Raw genomic sequence first — 12264 nt, forward strand, 5'->3', positions numbered from 1 at the left:
CCCACCAGTAAGGAAAATCAGTGATCAGATAGATCTGATTTCTGGAGCTAGTTTTCCTAACAAGGCTGCTCACAGGATGACTCCTACTAAAAAAAAGGAGCTAAATAGATAGGTTCAGGAGCTATTGAGGAAGGACTTGATTTGAGAGAGCCTGAGTCCATGTCCAATACCTGTAGTACTCGCACCAAAGAAGGATGGAGAGTGGAGGATATGTACAGATTCTTGAGCTATAAATAGGATAACCATCAAGTACCGATTTCCTTTGCCAAGGATGGATGATCTTATGGACTGCTTGAGTAGAGCTCTGTAGTTCACAAAGATAGATTTGAAGAGTGGTTATCACCAAATACAGATTTGAGAAGGAGATGAGTGGAAAAAAGCCTTCAAGACCAAGGAGGGTCTTTATGAGTGGTTAGTCATGCCCTTTGGATAGACGAACGCCCCAAGCACCTTCATGCGGCTCATGAATCATGTACTTAAGAGGTTCTTGGGAAAATTTGTCATTGTTTATTTGGATGATATTTTAATTTTCAGAAAGACTTTGGAAGAACATATATTGCATATTCGTAGTGTCCTTGAAAGGTTAAGGGAAGAGAAACTATTAATTAATCTGAAGAAGTGTGTCTTTGCAAAAAGGGAGTTAGTCTATTTGGGGTCTGTTATATCACCTGAAGGTGTCAAAATGGATCCAGAGAAGGTAAAAGCCATCTTGGAATGGCCTACTCCAAGGTCTACTACTGAGGTAAGATCATTTCATGGTCATGTTAGTTTTTACAGGAAGTTTATTAAGACTTTTAGTGGCATATGTGCACCCTTAACTGATACAATAAGAGGGGATAGAAAAGAGTTCAAATGGACTGCAACAGCTGCAAGAAGTTTTGAATTGCTAAAGAAGAAGGTGACAAAATAGCCTGTGTTGGCACTTCCAAATTTTAGAAAGGTTTTCTAGGTGGATTGTGATGCCAGTGGCAGTGCTATTAGGGTTGTATTAAACCAAGAATTAATGCAGGTTGAAGTAGTTGGGTTTGATGAACTCAAGAATTTGTACCCCGAGGATACTGATTTTGCTGAAGCATGGAAAGCTTGTAAAGAGCTTGTTGCTATAGATAGAACCAAGTGGTTAGACTATTTGATTCAGGATGGCATGTTGTTCAAGGGTAGTCAATTGTGCATTCCAAGGAGTTCCATGAGGGAAAATCTAATTAAGGAGAAACACAGTGGAGGGATGGCAAGACATTTTGGTCAAGATAAGACCATTGCAATTCTTAGAGAACATTATTTTTGGCCTCAAATTTCACAGGATGTGAAAAGGTTTGTACAGAGTTGTCAAGTTTGTCAAGTTGCTAAGGGACTCAGCCACAATACTGGACTATATCAGCCATTGCCTGTTCCATCAAGGCCATGGGAGGACATAAGTATGGATTTTTTTCTTGGATTGCCAAGGACACAAAGGGGTAATGACTCAGTATTCGTGGTGGTTGATAGGTTCTCCAAAATGGCACATTTCATTCCATGCCACAAAACTCATGATGTTGTCCATATTGCAGACTTGTTTTTCAAAGAGGTGGTAAGACTACATGGTCTTCCAAGGAGTATAGTTTCTGACAGAGATACTAAATTTGTGGGGTATTTCTGGAGGACATTGTGGAAAAAATTGAGAACAGACTTGAAGTTTAGTTCTACACATCACCAACAAATTGATGGCCAAACAGAAGTGGTGAACAGAAGTCTAAGCAATTTGCTGAGATGTTTAGTTGGGGATAAGCCCAAGGGATGGGATTTGATTCTACCACAGGTAGAGTTTTCTTATAATAACTCTATAAATAGGAGTACTGGAGAATCACCATTCCAAATTGTATATGGGAATAGCCCAAGGACTGCACCAGAATTGAGGAAGATAGAGCAAGGGGAGAGGACAAGTGCTGAAGCAGAAGAATTTGCTGAACATATCAAGTCTCTACATGAGGAGGTTCAAGCACACATTACCAAGATGAATAAAGAGTATAAAGCTACGACTGATCAAAGGAGAAGACATAAGGAATTCCAAGTAGGGGATCTAGTCATGGTGCACTTATGAAAAGAAAGATTTCCAGCTGGTACTTACAACAAGCTGAAAATGAAGAAATTTGGCCACTGCAAAATTTTGAAGAAACATGACTCAGGAAATGGATATGAGCTGGAGTTTCCAGATGGTATTCATATTTCTCCCATTTTCAACATTGCAAATTTAATAGAGTATCATGATGATGGTGCAGATGAGGAGCTGGTGTTAGAGCCATGTCTGATTCTTGCTTCTAAGAAGGAGGAGATAGAAGACATTCTAGATCATCATGTGGGTAGGAGTACTAGAAATAGGCAGTATGGAGAGTATTTGGTGAATTGGAAAGGACGACCGATCGAGGACTCAACTTGGATTTCAGGAACTAAGGTTTCCCATTTGGGATTTCCTCTACCATTCATAAAGTGACAGGGTCACTTTTCAATCTACCGTGGGTGTCTTTGATGCAGGAGCATCTAGAGGTATAAGGACAATCCTGTGTCACCCAAAAAAATGTACTTAGACTTAGTTTTGGTTTCATGTGTTTTCATTTTTGGATACCCATTTGGGTCAAATAAAGGTTCCAACTCTCACAGTTCCACTATTAGTGTTCGTGTAAACCTTGAAAAGAATAGGAGTATGTAATTGAGCCATCATTTAGGTGAACCAGGAGGTGTAAATTAGTCAGATGAATGTAATTGTAATTTAGAGCATTCCAAAAAAAGAATCAGGTCAAAAGGCCCCATGGTTTGAAAGTTATTGCAATTTTTCAAGTTTTGGAGACCTCCTAAGAATGCTTCAAAGTTAGGTTAGGGGCATTAAATGACCTCTAAAAGGGCTGAAAATGGGGTAAGAGCAAAGCTTGTCCATAGGGCTATAGAGCACTTTGTGAGCTTTCTAAAAATGTAAATGGTTCGTCAATCGGAGCTACGGTTCAAAAGTTATGCCTCCCGAAAGTTTGGTTACCATTTTTGGATTCTTCTAGATTTGCATTGATTTCTAACATAGCTTCTAGAACCTTCTATTTGGTTGGTGGATGCCTACTAGCACTTTCTAGAATGTACTCCTAGTCCTTAACCCTTTGGGATCTATTTAAGGAGATTTCTAGCATTGTAAAAGGCAGTTCGGAGTGGAGTTTGAGAGGAGGTACTGAAAGGAGAAATTATCTCCTCATTTATGCTATTGTATGCCCTTAGGGCATGTTTTGAAGTTTATTTTCTCTGTAGTAAATGTACTAGCTTATTTTTAAGTTAATACAATTTCCCTTTTCTGTTATGTCCATTCTATTCTTGGGTTGTGTCTCCATTAGGAGCCAAGCTTTAAAATATCAATCACAATTGGATGATGGTCAAAAAGGGAGAAAGGGAGAACTTGCACTGGGTTATTATACATTGGTTTTAGACAACTAAATAAATCCTTATTAAAATAGAACTTGTCCAGCTAAAAGTAAATTTTTTTCTCCCTTTTCTAATAATTAGACCAAGTGAACCAAATACCATTAGAGTGTTGTTTCAAATTGGTAAGGGGATCAATGAGATTAAGCTTATTAGCCATTCTAGACCAATATAAATGTTAATTTCCTTTGCACTCAAATTTGATACCTCCCAACTTGTCTTGAGCCCTTTTGACCATGTTAAAGTCTTCTGCCAGAATCTTGGTGATGCTAGGTAGCTCAACTATCCATTGCCAAAGAGTACTTCTCTCCAAAAAATAATTAGGGGCATAGATCAAGAAAATGTAAAACTCAAAGTCTTCATCCTTTAAATTAACCCAGGAAGATCTATTACAAGGTGAAATTCCCCAATTGCTAAACTTCTTCCTCCAACAAGGGCCAACCAAAATAGAAGAGCCTCCCTTACCTTTAGGGTGCATGGTGGAGAAAGTAGTAGCATGTTTCCAAATGCATTTCAATGCAATATCCAGAGTGAATCCTATAGACTTGACTTCTTGGAGGAGGAGGATGTCTATATTCCTGTTCCAACCTAGGAATTTCTTAACAATATATTTCTTATCTGATGATTCTAGCCCTTTCACATTATAGGAAGTAATTTTAAGCTTATTCATCAAAGGAAATTATTTATCAATGTCCATAGGGGACTAAAACCCCTTGAAACTGTTAGGCATTTTAGTCTTGTCTTTTTTAAAAGGCTTGACATTACCACTAGAATGCTGAGGTCTCCCTCTTTTCCTTTTAAGAGACTCAACAACATCTTGATGGTTCTTACAATCTAGGTTCTCTCTATCTGCACTGAAAAAAAAATTCTCTGACTCTGCAGAATATCCTTTAGGCCTACCCTCTTTTGTAACTATTAGATTACAAGGAGGTTGCCCATCCTCAGGGTCACAATTCCCCTCATGTTGACTTGAATTAGGAATGTCATAAATGTCATCATTAGCTTCAAAGGTATCCTTGTTCATGGCAGTAGAAGGAGCCACCAATATAACCATGAGGGAGAAGTCATAAACCCTTTCATTCAAGATTAAGCAATTCATACTATCAGCTCTAGGGAGACATGATTCTGAACCAACATAAGGTGAGTGGGAAGGAGGAGGGAAAACCTTCTCACAATCTCCTACCACAATAGAACATAGTTCCATAGTTGTTGAGGGTGCTTTTTGCAATTTCTTTTTGGCTTTTGCATTCAGAGATATTGATGCCAACTATTGGGCATTAAGGGGTTTATTCTTCCTCCTAGTTGATTTAGAATCAAAGCCAAAATCCAAGGATTGAACATTAGGTAGAGATTTAAGTTCTTCTAAAGCATCTTGATTTATAGGAGAATGATATTCTTCAATAGTCTAGTCAAAATGGTTTTTGAGAGAGTCCAAACATGAAACAAGTTCATTGGATTTAGTCATCCATTTGGAGGCTTGAGGGTCATTGAATATTTGAACAGAATCCCTCCTAGAGGATGTAATAATAGATTTAACCATTGGGGGGGGGGGGGGTGTGGAAGGAGGAAGAGGGGTTCAAAGAGATAGACACTTTCTTCCCCACCAATAAGGGGCATTTTTTCCTCTTATGCCCTTGCTTTCTGCATAGGTAGTAGACATTCAAGCCTCCCATATAAGTGATAGGGAAAAAAATAGAAAGGGTTCCATCTTTAGGGGCGATTGTTTCAAGGGCATCCACACCATGAGGGAGTTTGAATGGTCAATTTTGAGGACCTTACCAATGGGTTCAAGTAATTGGAGAATGAACATACAATGAAACATTACTAATGGTGACCCATCTGGGACTAGCCAGGGCAAGAACTTCATCATTAACATATTCAAGAGACTAGGGTAAAGCCCTAAATTTTGAGCTTCTAACTTTCCAAAATTGCTTCTCCACAATTACTTTTTGTGGATCAGGGTTAATAATAATAATAATAATAGAATCCTTTTTGAATCATACGACAAAATGAAAAATGATGCCCTAACTTATTACTCCAAATTCTATGAAACCAATTGTTAAGGTAATTCCTCGATGGAAGATTCAAGGGATTCATGGCAAAAAAAAAAATGGTTGTGCTTTTAAATATATCCTTTTCCTTATTTAACTTAAGAATCATTTGGGAATTTGGTTTAACAACACAACAGGGGGAAGATGGTTCCTTGCCTCCATCTCCTATGACATCAGTGGAAATGGTTGCAGATGGTTGGTGTCTAATAAATTTGATGTCAACTAGGATGTTGAAGCTCTCTTGCAGTGCCTATTTGAAGGTTGGTTGGGTGTTTTTTGTGCCTTTAGCTCCCACAATTTGATTGTACTCTTCATCCTTAGACCTGGAATGAAATTCCCCACTTTTTTGAAACTAGCGAGAGTGGTCATGGGCACCAAGTTTAACATCCTCCCTATTAAATGCTGCAAGAAGGTGACAAAGTACTCCATTTTTCCCTATCCTTGGCAAAGCTGAGGCCATAAAGGCTAGTATGGAGGGAATTAAGAGGGCTCTACAAAAACCAAGTTGTAGAGCCCTCTTTGCACCACCTCATAAGGAATTCATTAAATTATTTCAATTTATCAGAATTAGTTTTATGTTGTTGAATTGTTATTAATTTTGTCTTTCTTAAATTTTGCATGCAATTTGATTAACATTAATTTGAAGTTATTCTAGGTTATTCAAGTTTTTCAAAAATAAATTATTAGCATTTAAAAATATTTCAAATCTAAACATTTTTATATTTTATAAGAATTTAGGATAGAAATTTTTTTATCAAGTTTTAAAAGAGTTATTAATTAAATCATTTTTTATTACAATAGATCATTCTTATGAAAGCTGTGCACAATTTTCATAATAGAAGTTAAATATAAAAACATAAGATTGTGAATTTTTCCTTTCATTTATGTTTCTTACTCTTTTATTAAAAAAATTATATAAGAACTTTAGGTTATCTAATAGTTCAAGTTTTTAAAAACTTTTTTAATATTATTTAATTAACTTTAAATAATATTGAGTATATATTTTTTATTTTAAAAAAATTATTTATTTTATTATATATAATAATTTACTTTTATTTTAAATATCTATAATATGAAATATACTAAAAAAATAAAAAATTACATAGAATTAAAAGTTGTTAATTTAACAAATTAAAATAAATAGATTATATAATATTAGGGAATTCTTTAAACAAAGATTATATAGTATTAAAAATAAAATTATTTTAGATAAAATTAACTACAAATCTATGTAAAAAATTTGTACACATGACTTATAAGCAAGAAAAGTTAAATTAATTACTCTTTTAAAACTTTATAAAATTAATTTTCTATCCTAATTTGTTTTAAAAATTTCAAATACACTTTAATAAATTGAAATAACTTTTAATGTTAAACAAATTTCATACAAAATTAACAACAATTAAAATGAATAATAATTCAAAAACATTAAGTTAGATTTTGGCTTAATGTCACCTTAAAAAAAAATAGAACATTATTTCCTAAATAAATTAAATTAAATAATAGATGAAGCAATGTCTAGCTAGTGAATTGGTTTAAGATAAACTTTGACTGGGCCTCGAAAGGGAACCTGGGCAAAGCTAGTTGCAAAGTTGTTATTAGAAATTATAACGGAGACTATGTGAGGGGCATGGTTATACCATTAGGGAGTCAAACTAATCATGATGCTGAAGCTTCTACTACTCTTCATGGTCTTGTCTATGCCAAAAGTATGAATTTGAGGAACATATGGGTAGAAGGTCACTCCCTCAATATCATTAATTGTTTAAATAAAATTACTCAACCTTCATGGACTATTAATAATATTATTTCCAAGGCTATTAACATTTTAAATTCTTTCCAAACTTGCATTATAACTCATAACTTTAGATAATCCAACTATTCTACTAATTGGGCTTCAAATGTGGCTTGTATCAGTGATCATAAAATCATTTGGGAGTTTTATGAGTCCTTACCTCTAGATGGCCGCCACCATATCGAGTACAATAAATGGAGATCTAAGAAAAAATACTTTAATTATGATGGTGTCAGTGAATTACAATTATGAGTTGAACTACTTTGGAGTGAGGTGGGTTATGGTTTTTAGAAAGTTGGTCTTTTCACATAGATTATGGGCATTTTTTACCATTCCTCTATTCGATTGTGGTGTGGCTTTTAGTTGCAGAGTGTTTTGGGGTTTTGAAAGAACAAAAACTATCAATTTTGGTCTAGAGACTATTGGGGGAAAGAGGAAAATGGTGGAGTCGGCTAGCTGCTTGGAGTTGAGGAACAAGTCGAAGGTGTGGGACATTCTGTGGCAAGGTAGTTTCATAGGGTAAATGGAAAAGCTTAGAGGTAATAATCCAAAAATTACGCACCAATTCATAAAATCCTAGAAGGATGGCTCTGTGATGTTTGGGAACCAACGTATGGATATCACTAAAGAAGTTATTATGGAGACAGAATAGGAGAGAAATTGTTTGGTCAAAATAGGTAACTTGTAATATAACCCAACCTCTACTTCTCAACCATGGAATTTTGTGTTTTTTGTAATAATGGAATATTTGACTTTAGATGGGAGATTCACTAAGTTGTATGGATATCACTTCATGTTAGAAAATCATTTCCGACATGATGTTAGGATCAATTTTCCTTTTTATATATTGTAGTCTCTTAGTATTTCTACCAATGGAGAGCATGTTTTCCATGACGGTCTTATGGTTTTGATTATGAATTTGTTAAAGTCCAAAAAGATTTTGAAACCTAGGGGTAGTTTAAAAGAGGCTGATTAGGATATGGAAGGGAGTATCTCGGATAAGGGCTATGATTCTGATACCCAAGATGAAGCTGAAGGGTGTTTAAGAAGTTTGAAAAAGGGCTTGGGTGGTAGTTCAAAAAAAAAGAAAAATATTGTAGAGGATGATGACTCTGACCAAGAAAGTGACTTCATGGAGGAAATTGTGAGAGACCATTACAATAAGAGGAGTGGAGGAAGAGGAAAGAGTAAACACTGTCAAGATGATCGAGCCTCTCCTCCTTCTAATGATGAGCATCTAACTAACTGATTGGAGAGGAAAATAAAATCTTTAAAGCGGTAGGTGGATAGGTCACAAACAAGGAAGAATGGGGAATTAGACAATGAAGATGATGGCGAATAGGGGCATATGTCAAATTTGGATGACAAAGCTGAAGGTGGGCTTGGGTCATCCAAGGGGCTTTTTGGTAACCTAGGTTCAATTCTGAAGGATATTGGCTTCCTCAAGCAACAAATGCAGCTACTAGGAAAGAAAATGGAGCATCTCAATAAAATTGCTAGAGGGGAGCATAAATTGGGCCAGCATATTGATACAATTTTAGAGGTTATTGGGAATGTAGAATAAGTGAAAAATCTTATGCATAAGATTCCACTACTTGAAGCTAAACAAAGGGTGATGGATAAAGAGATAAGTAGTATTTAGGGGAAGGTGTTGAAACTGGAAACTAAGCTGGGTAATTTGGATAGATTGTTCAAACAACTAGCAGACAATGTCAGCAACCTCTTAAAGAGGAATGAGATTGACAAGGGGTGGGACTCCCTTTTGGGGGCAAAGATTTAGGGACCAAGAAAATGTACTTGGGCTCATTCTGAGAAGAATGAGGAAGTTAGTAAGAAGGATGAGGTGAAGGCAATGCTGAAAATATACAAAATTTGGTGGACTAGGTTTGTTTTGTGTAACCTCATGACTATTCTTGTTGGAGGTTTGTTTCATGTTGTTCCATGCTACTTTTCTCTGATGTTTAAATCTCTTATATATCTCTAGACTTTTGGTTTTTGTAAAGGTTTCAGGTCCATTAAAACTTATTTTTACTTAATCAAAACAATGTCTAGCCAGTGAAGATAGGTAATAAATTAAAAATTTCAACAAGTAGGCTACATGGAAATTGAAGAAAAAATGAAACAACATCTAGCCAATGATGACATATGTGGACATGGATGAGTGAAATTTAAAATGAGGGTGGTACTTCAAACTCTAGCTACATGTTTTAGAATTGACAACTCTACATAATGCTATGATTTTGAGGAACCTCATGCTATACCAAAGTCTGATATTGTTCCTAGCCAGATATGATACCACATCAATAGCACAAGTATGGGGGTCCCTAATGCACTATGACCATTCTCACTTTTGTTTGGGCTGTTTTGGACACCTTGGTAAAAAGCATTCTAATGTGGCATCATATTTGATGATGTGGCTTTGAAACCTTAGCTATAAGAAGGGGAATTGCCAAGTAAGCTGTTAAAAAAAAATGAGAGTGATTTGAAATTTTGACATAGGATTTTGAGAATTGCAAAGTTAGGGCGCCCAACTACGGGGCCCTCTCCCCTAATTATCACTCTTGTACTCATAAACTAATCAATACAAGAAGTAAAGGGGAAATTCAAAAGTAGGTGATTGGTAGAGTCATATGAATAAAAAATAAAAGTACGCATATTATAGCAGGGACAACTCAACCAAAAGATAGTCATATGAACACAAAAATAAAAGTACACATTAAGAAAGGTCAATTGCATATTTAAAAAAATAATTTTGTAAGTACAAAATTAAACCTAATTGAATATTAAAAATATTATTTTATTAGACCATGTATGTAGCAAAATAATGTTAGATCGATCAAAAGAATAATGTAGGGACACAACTCAAACACATTTTTAAAAAAAAATCATACAAATGATTTTTTAAAATAATTTTTAATCATTTAGATAACTTAACTTTATGAAACAATAAATATTTTTTAAAATTAATGACATCATAACTAATGATGTGACACAAGTTTGGAGTCAGACTTGATGATAAAATGGTTTAAATGTTAAATATATTTCTAGAAAATAATTGTTGAGAATATAGATACACTACATGTAAGAATAATAATTTGGCATTAATGTGCAAATGAAGAACAATTTAGATTTGTATTCTTATTAGAATTTTATCAACAAATCATATTTTTAACTATATTTAGTTTTGGGGAAAAGGCCAACTTTTAATATGAAGAATTTTTTTTTAAGGATAATATTAAATATGTGGTTTTTCATGTTTTTGATAATATTTGGGATTCTCACACACTTAGAACTATATGTGATTCAAAAATATTTTTGTGTGGGGAATCTAAATTTTAGCTATAAATTTCTATATTTTTTCATCCACATTATTAGCACTTTCTTTTCAAATGTTTTTTGTTGTTACTAGTATATTTTTCATCATGATATTGCACTCAGTTGTAATTTTGTAAATTTTTTACACTTGACTCCCTAGCCTTTATGTATTAGAATGTACATAGAAATTTTTGATACTTGGCCCCAATCTTATCCTTATACACCATCACACACCTCATATTATTTGTACAAATAAGTACACTTTTATTCTTCTATGTATTATTCATTGAAGGTTGCCCCATAAATTTGTATTTGTACTCACAAAAATAACTTGTGCCTTTCCAAAATATAAAATTCAACTTTGGTTAATTGATTCCCTTTTGTTTTTCAATTTGAAGTGATTAAGTACAAACTTTTAAATGCCATTTTGAATTATCATTTTGGCTATTTCAAACTAACATTTAAAAGAATTCATTAATATTCTATAGTTCACAATTCCTCACATTATTAACAACTACAAGAGATCTAAAGAATTAAACACTTACATCTGGTACAATCAATAGAATAATGAAATTATATGTATTATTATAAGAGAAAGAAATAAAGTAAAGATAGTCATATGAATACATAAATAAAAGTACACATTAAGAAAGGTCAATTGGATATTTACAAAAATGATTTTGTATGTACAAAATTAAATTAAATTATTGAATTTAAATCTACCAAATATACCTAATAAACACAATACCTTTATTTTTATTTGACAATCAATAATCATAACTATCATAAATAATTAAAACCTCAAATGTAAAATTGAAGTTACTTAGAGCTATCCATTACAATTTCGTTTAAGCATTCTAAACCATACTCATAAATTTCTAAGGTAGTGCATACTCATATTTCATTTGATTGATCTAAAAGAAATAATATTTTATATTTAAAATCTACACAAATTATCGATATACAATTTTAGAAAGATTAAAAATTGGAAGACTACTCTTTCATGGCTGGGGAGCATAGACATGTATGTAAGGTAAATATCAAACCCAATGGAGAAAAAAATGTCACAATCGTTCACTATAACTTTGGGCACAATTTTTTTTGATTTTGAATGAGTAATGATGATAACCATTTGAATGGGAATGAACAGGGAAAGGAATTGGGCCCACACTAGCCACGAAGTGGTCAAAACTTTGAGTGTGTTGGTTAAGCCAGGCTAGTTGGATGCCCCATACACCAATGACTAAAACCCAAACTAAAACCTAAGGGAGAATGTCATTGTCATGCATGTCCCATACCCATACATATCTATGGCTTGCTTGCCATCCTTTTTGTACTATGTCTAGATTTGATAGCAAGATTTGATGTTTTAGCCATGGTCAATTGTTTGACATTTGTATAGGTTTAAGGTTATATTTGAATTTGAACTTTAAATCACCATCTCCTACCTGGTCCACCCATGATACATTTGACAAGCTTAGTCTTATGAAATATTTATTTATGTCATGTGTCATCTTCGAAAGCAACATTTTTCTTTTATGTTTTTTCTCTCTCTACTTTTGCTTAATGTAATGTTACTTTGTATGAAAAGATGGATTTGGATGGATTCATACTACTAGCACTAGAAGAAGAAATAGTGAGGCTCTATGGACTTATCCACATAGAGCACAA

The sequence above is a fragment of the Cupressus sempervirens genome, chromosome 8 (genome assembly GCF_028749045.1).
Source record: "Cupressus sempervirens isolate cs-2001-9-10 chromosome 8, ASM2874904v1, whole genome shotgun sequence".
NCBI lineage: Eukaryota > Viridiplantae > Streptophyta > Pinopsida > Cupressales > Cupressaceae > Cupressus > Cupressus sempervirens.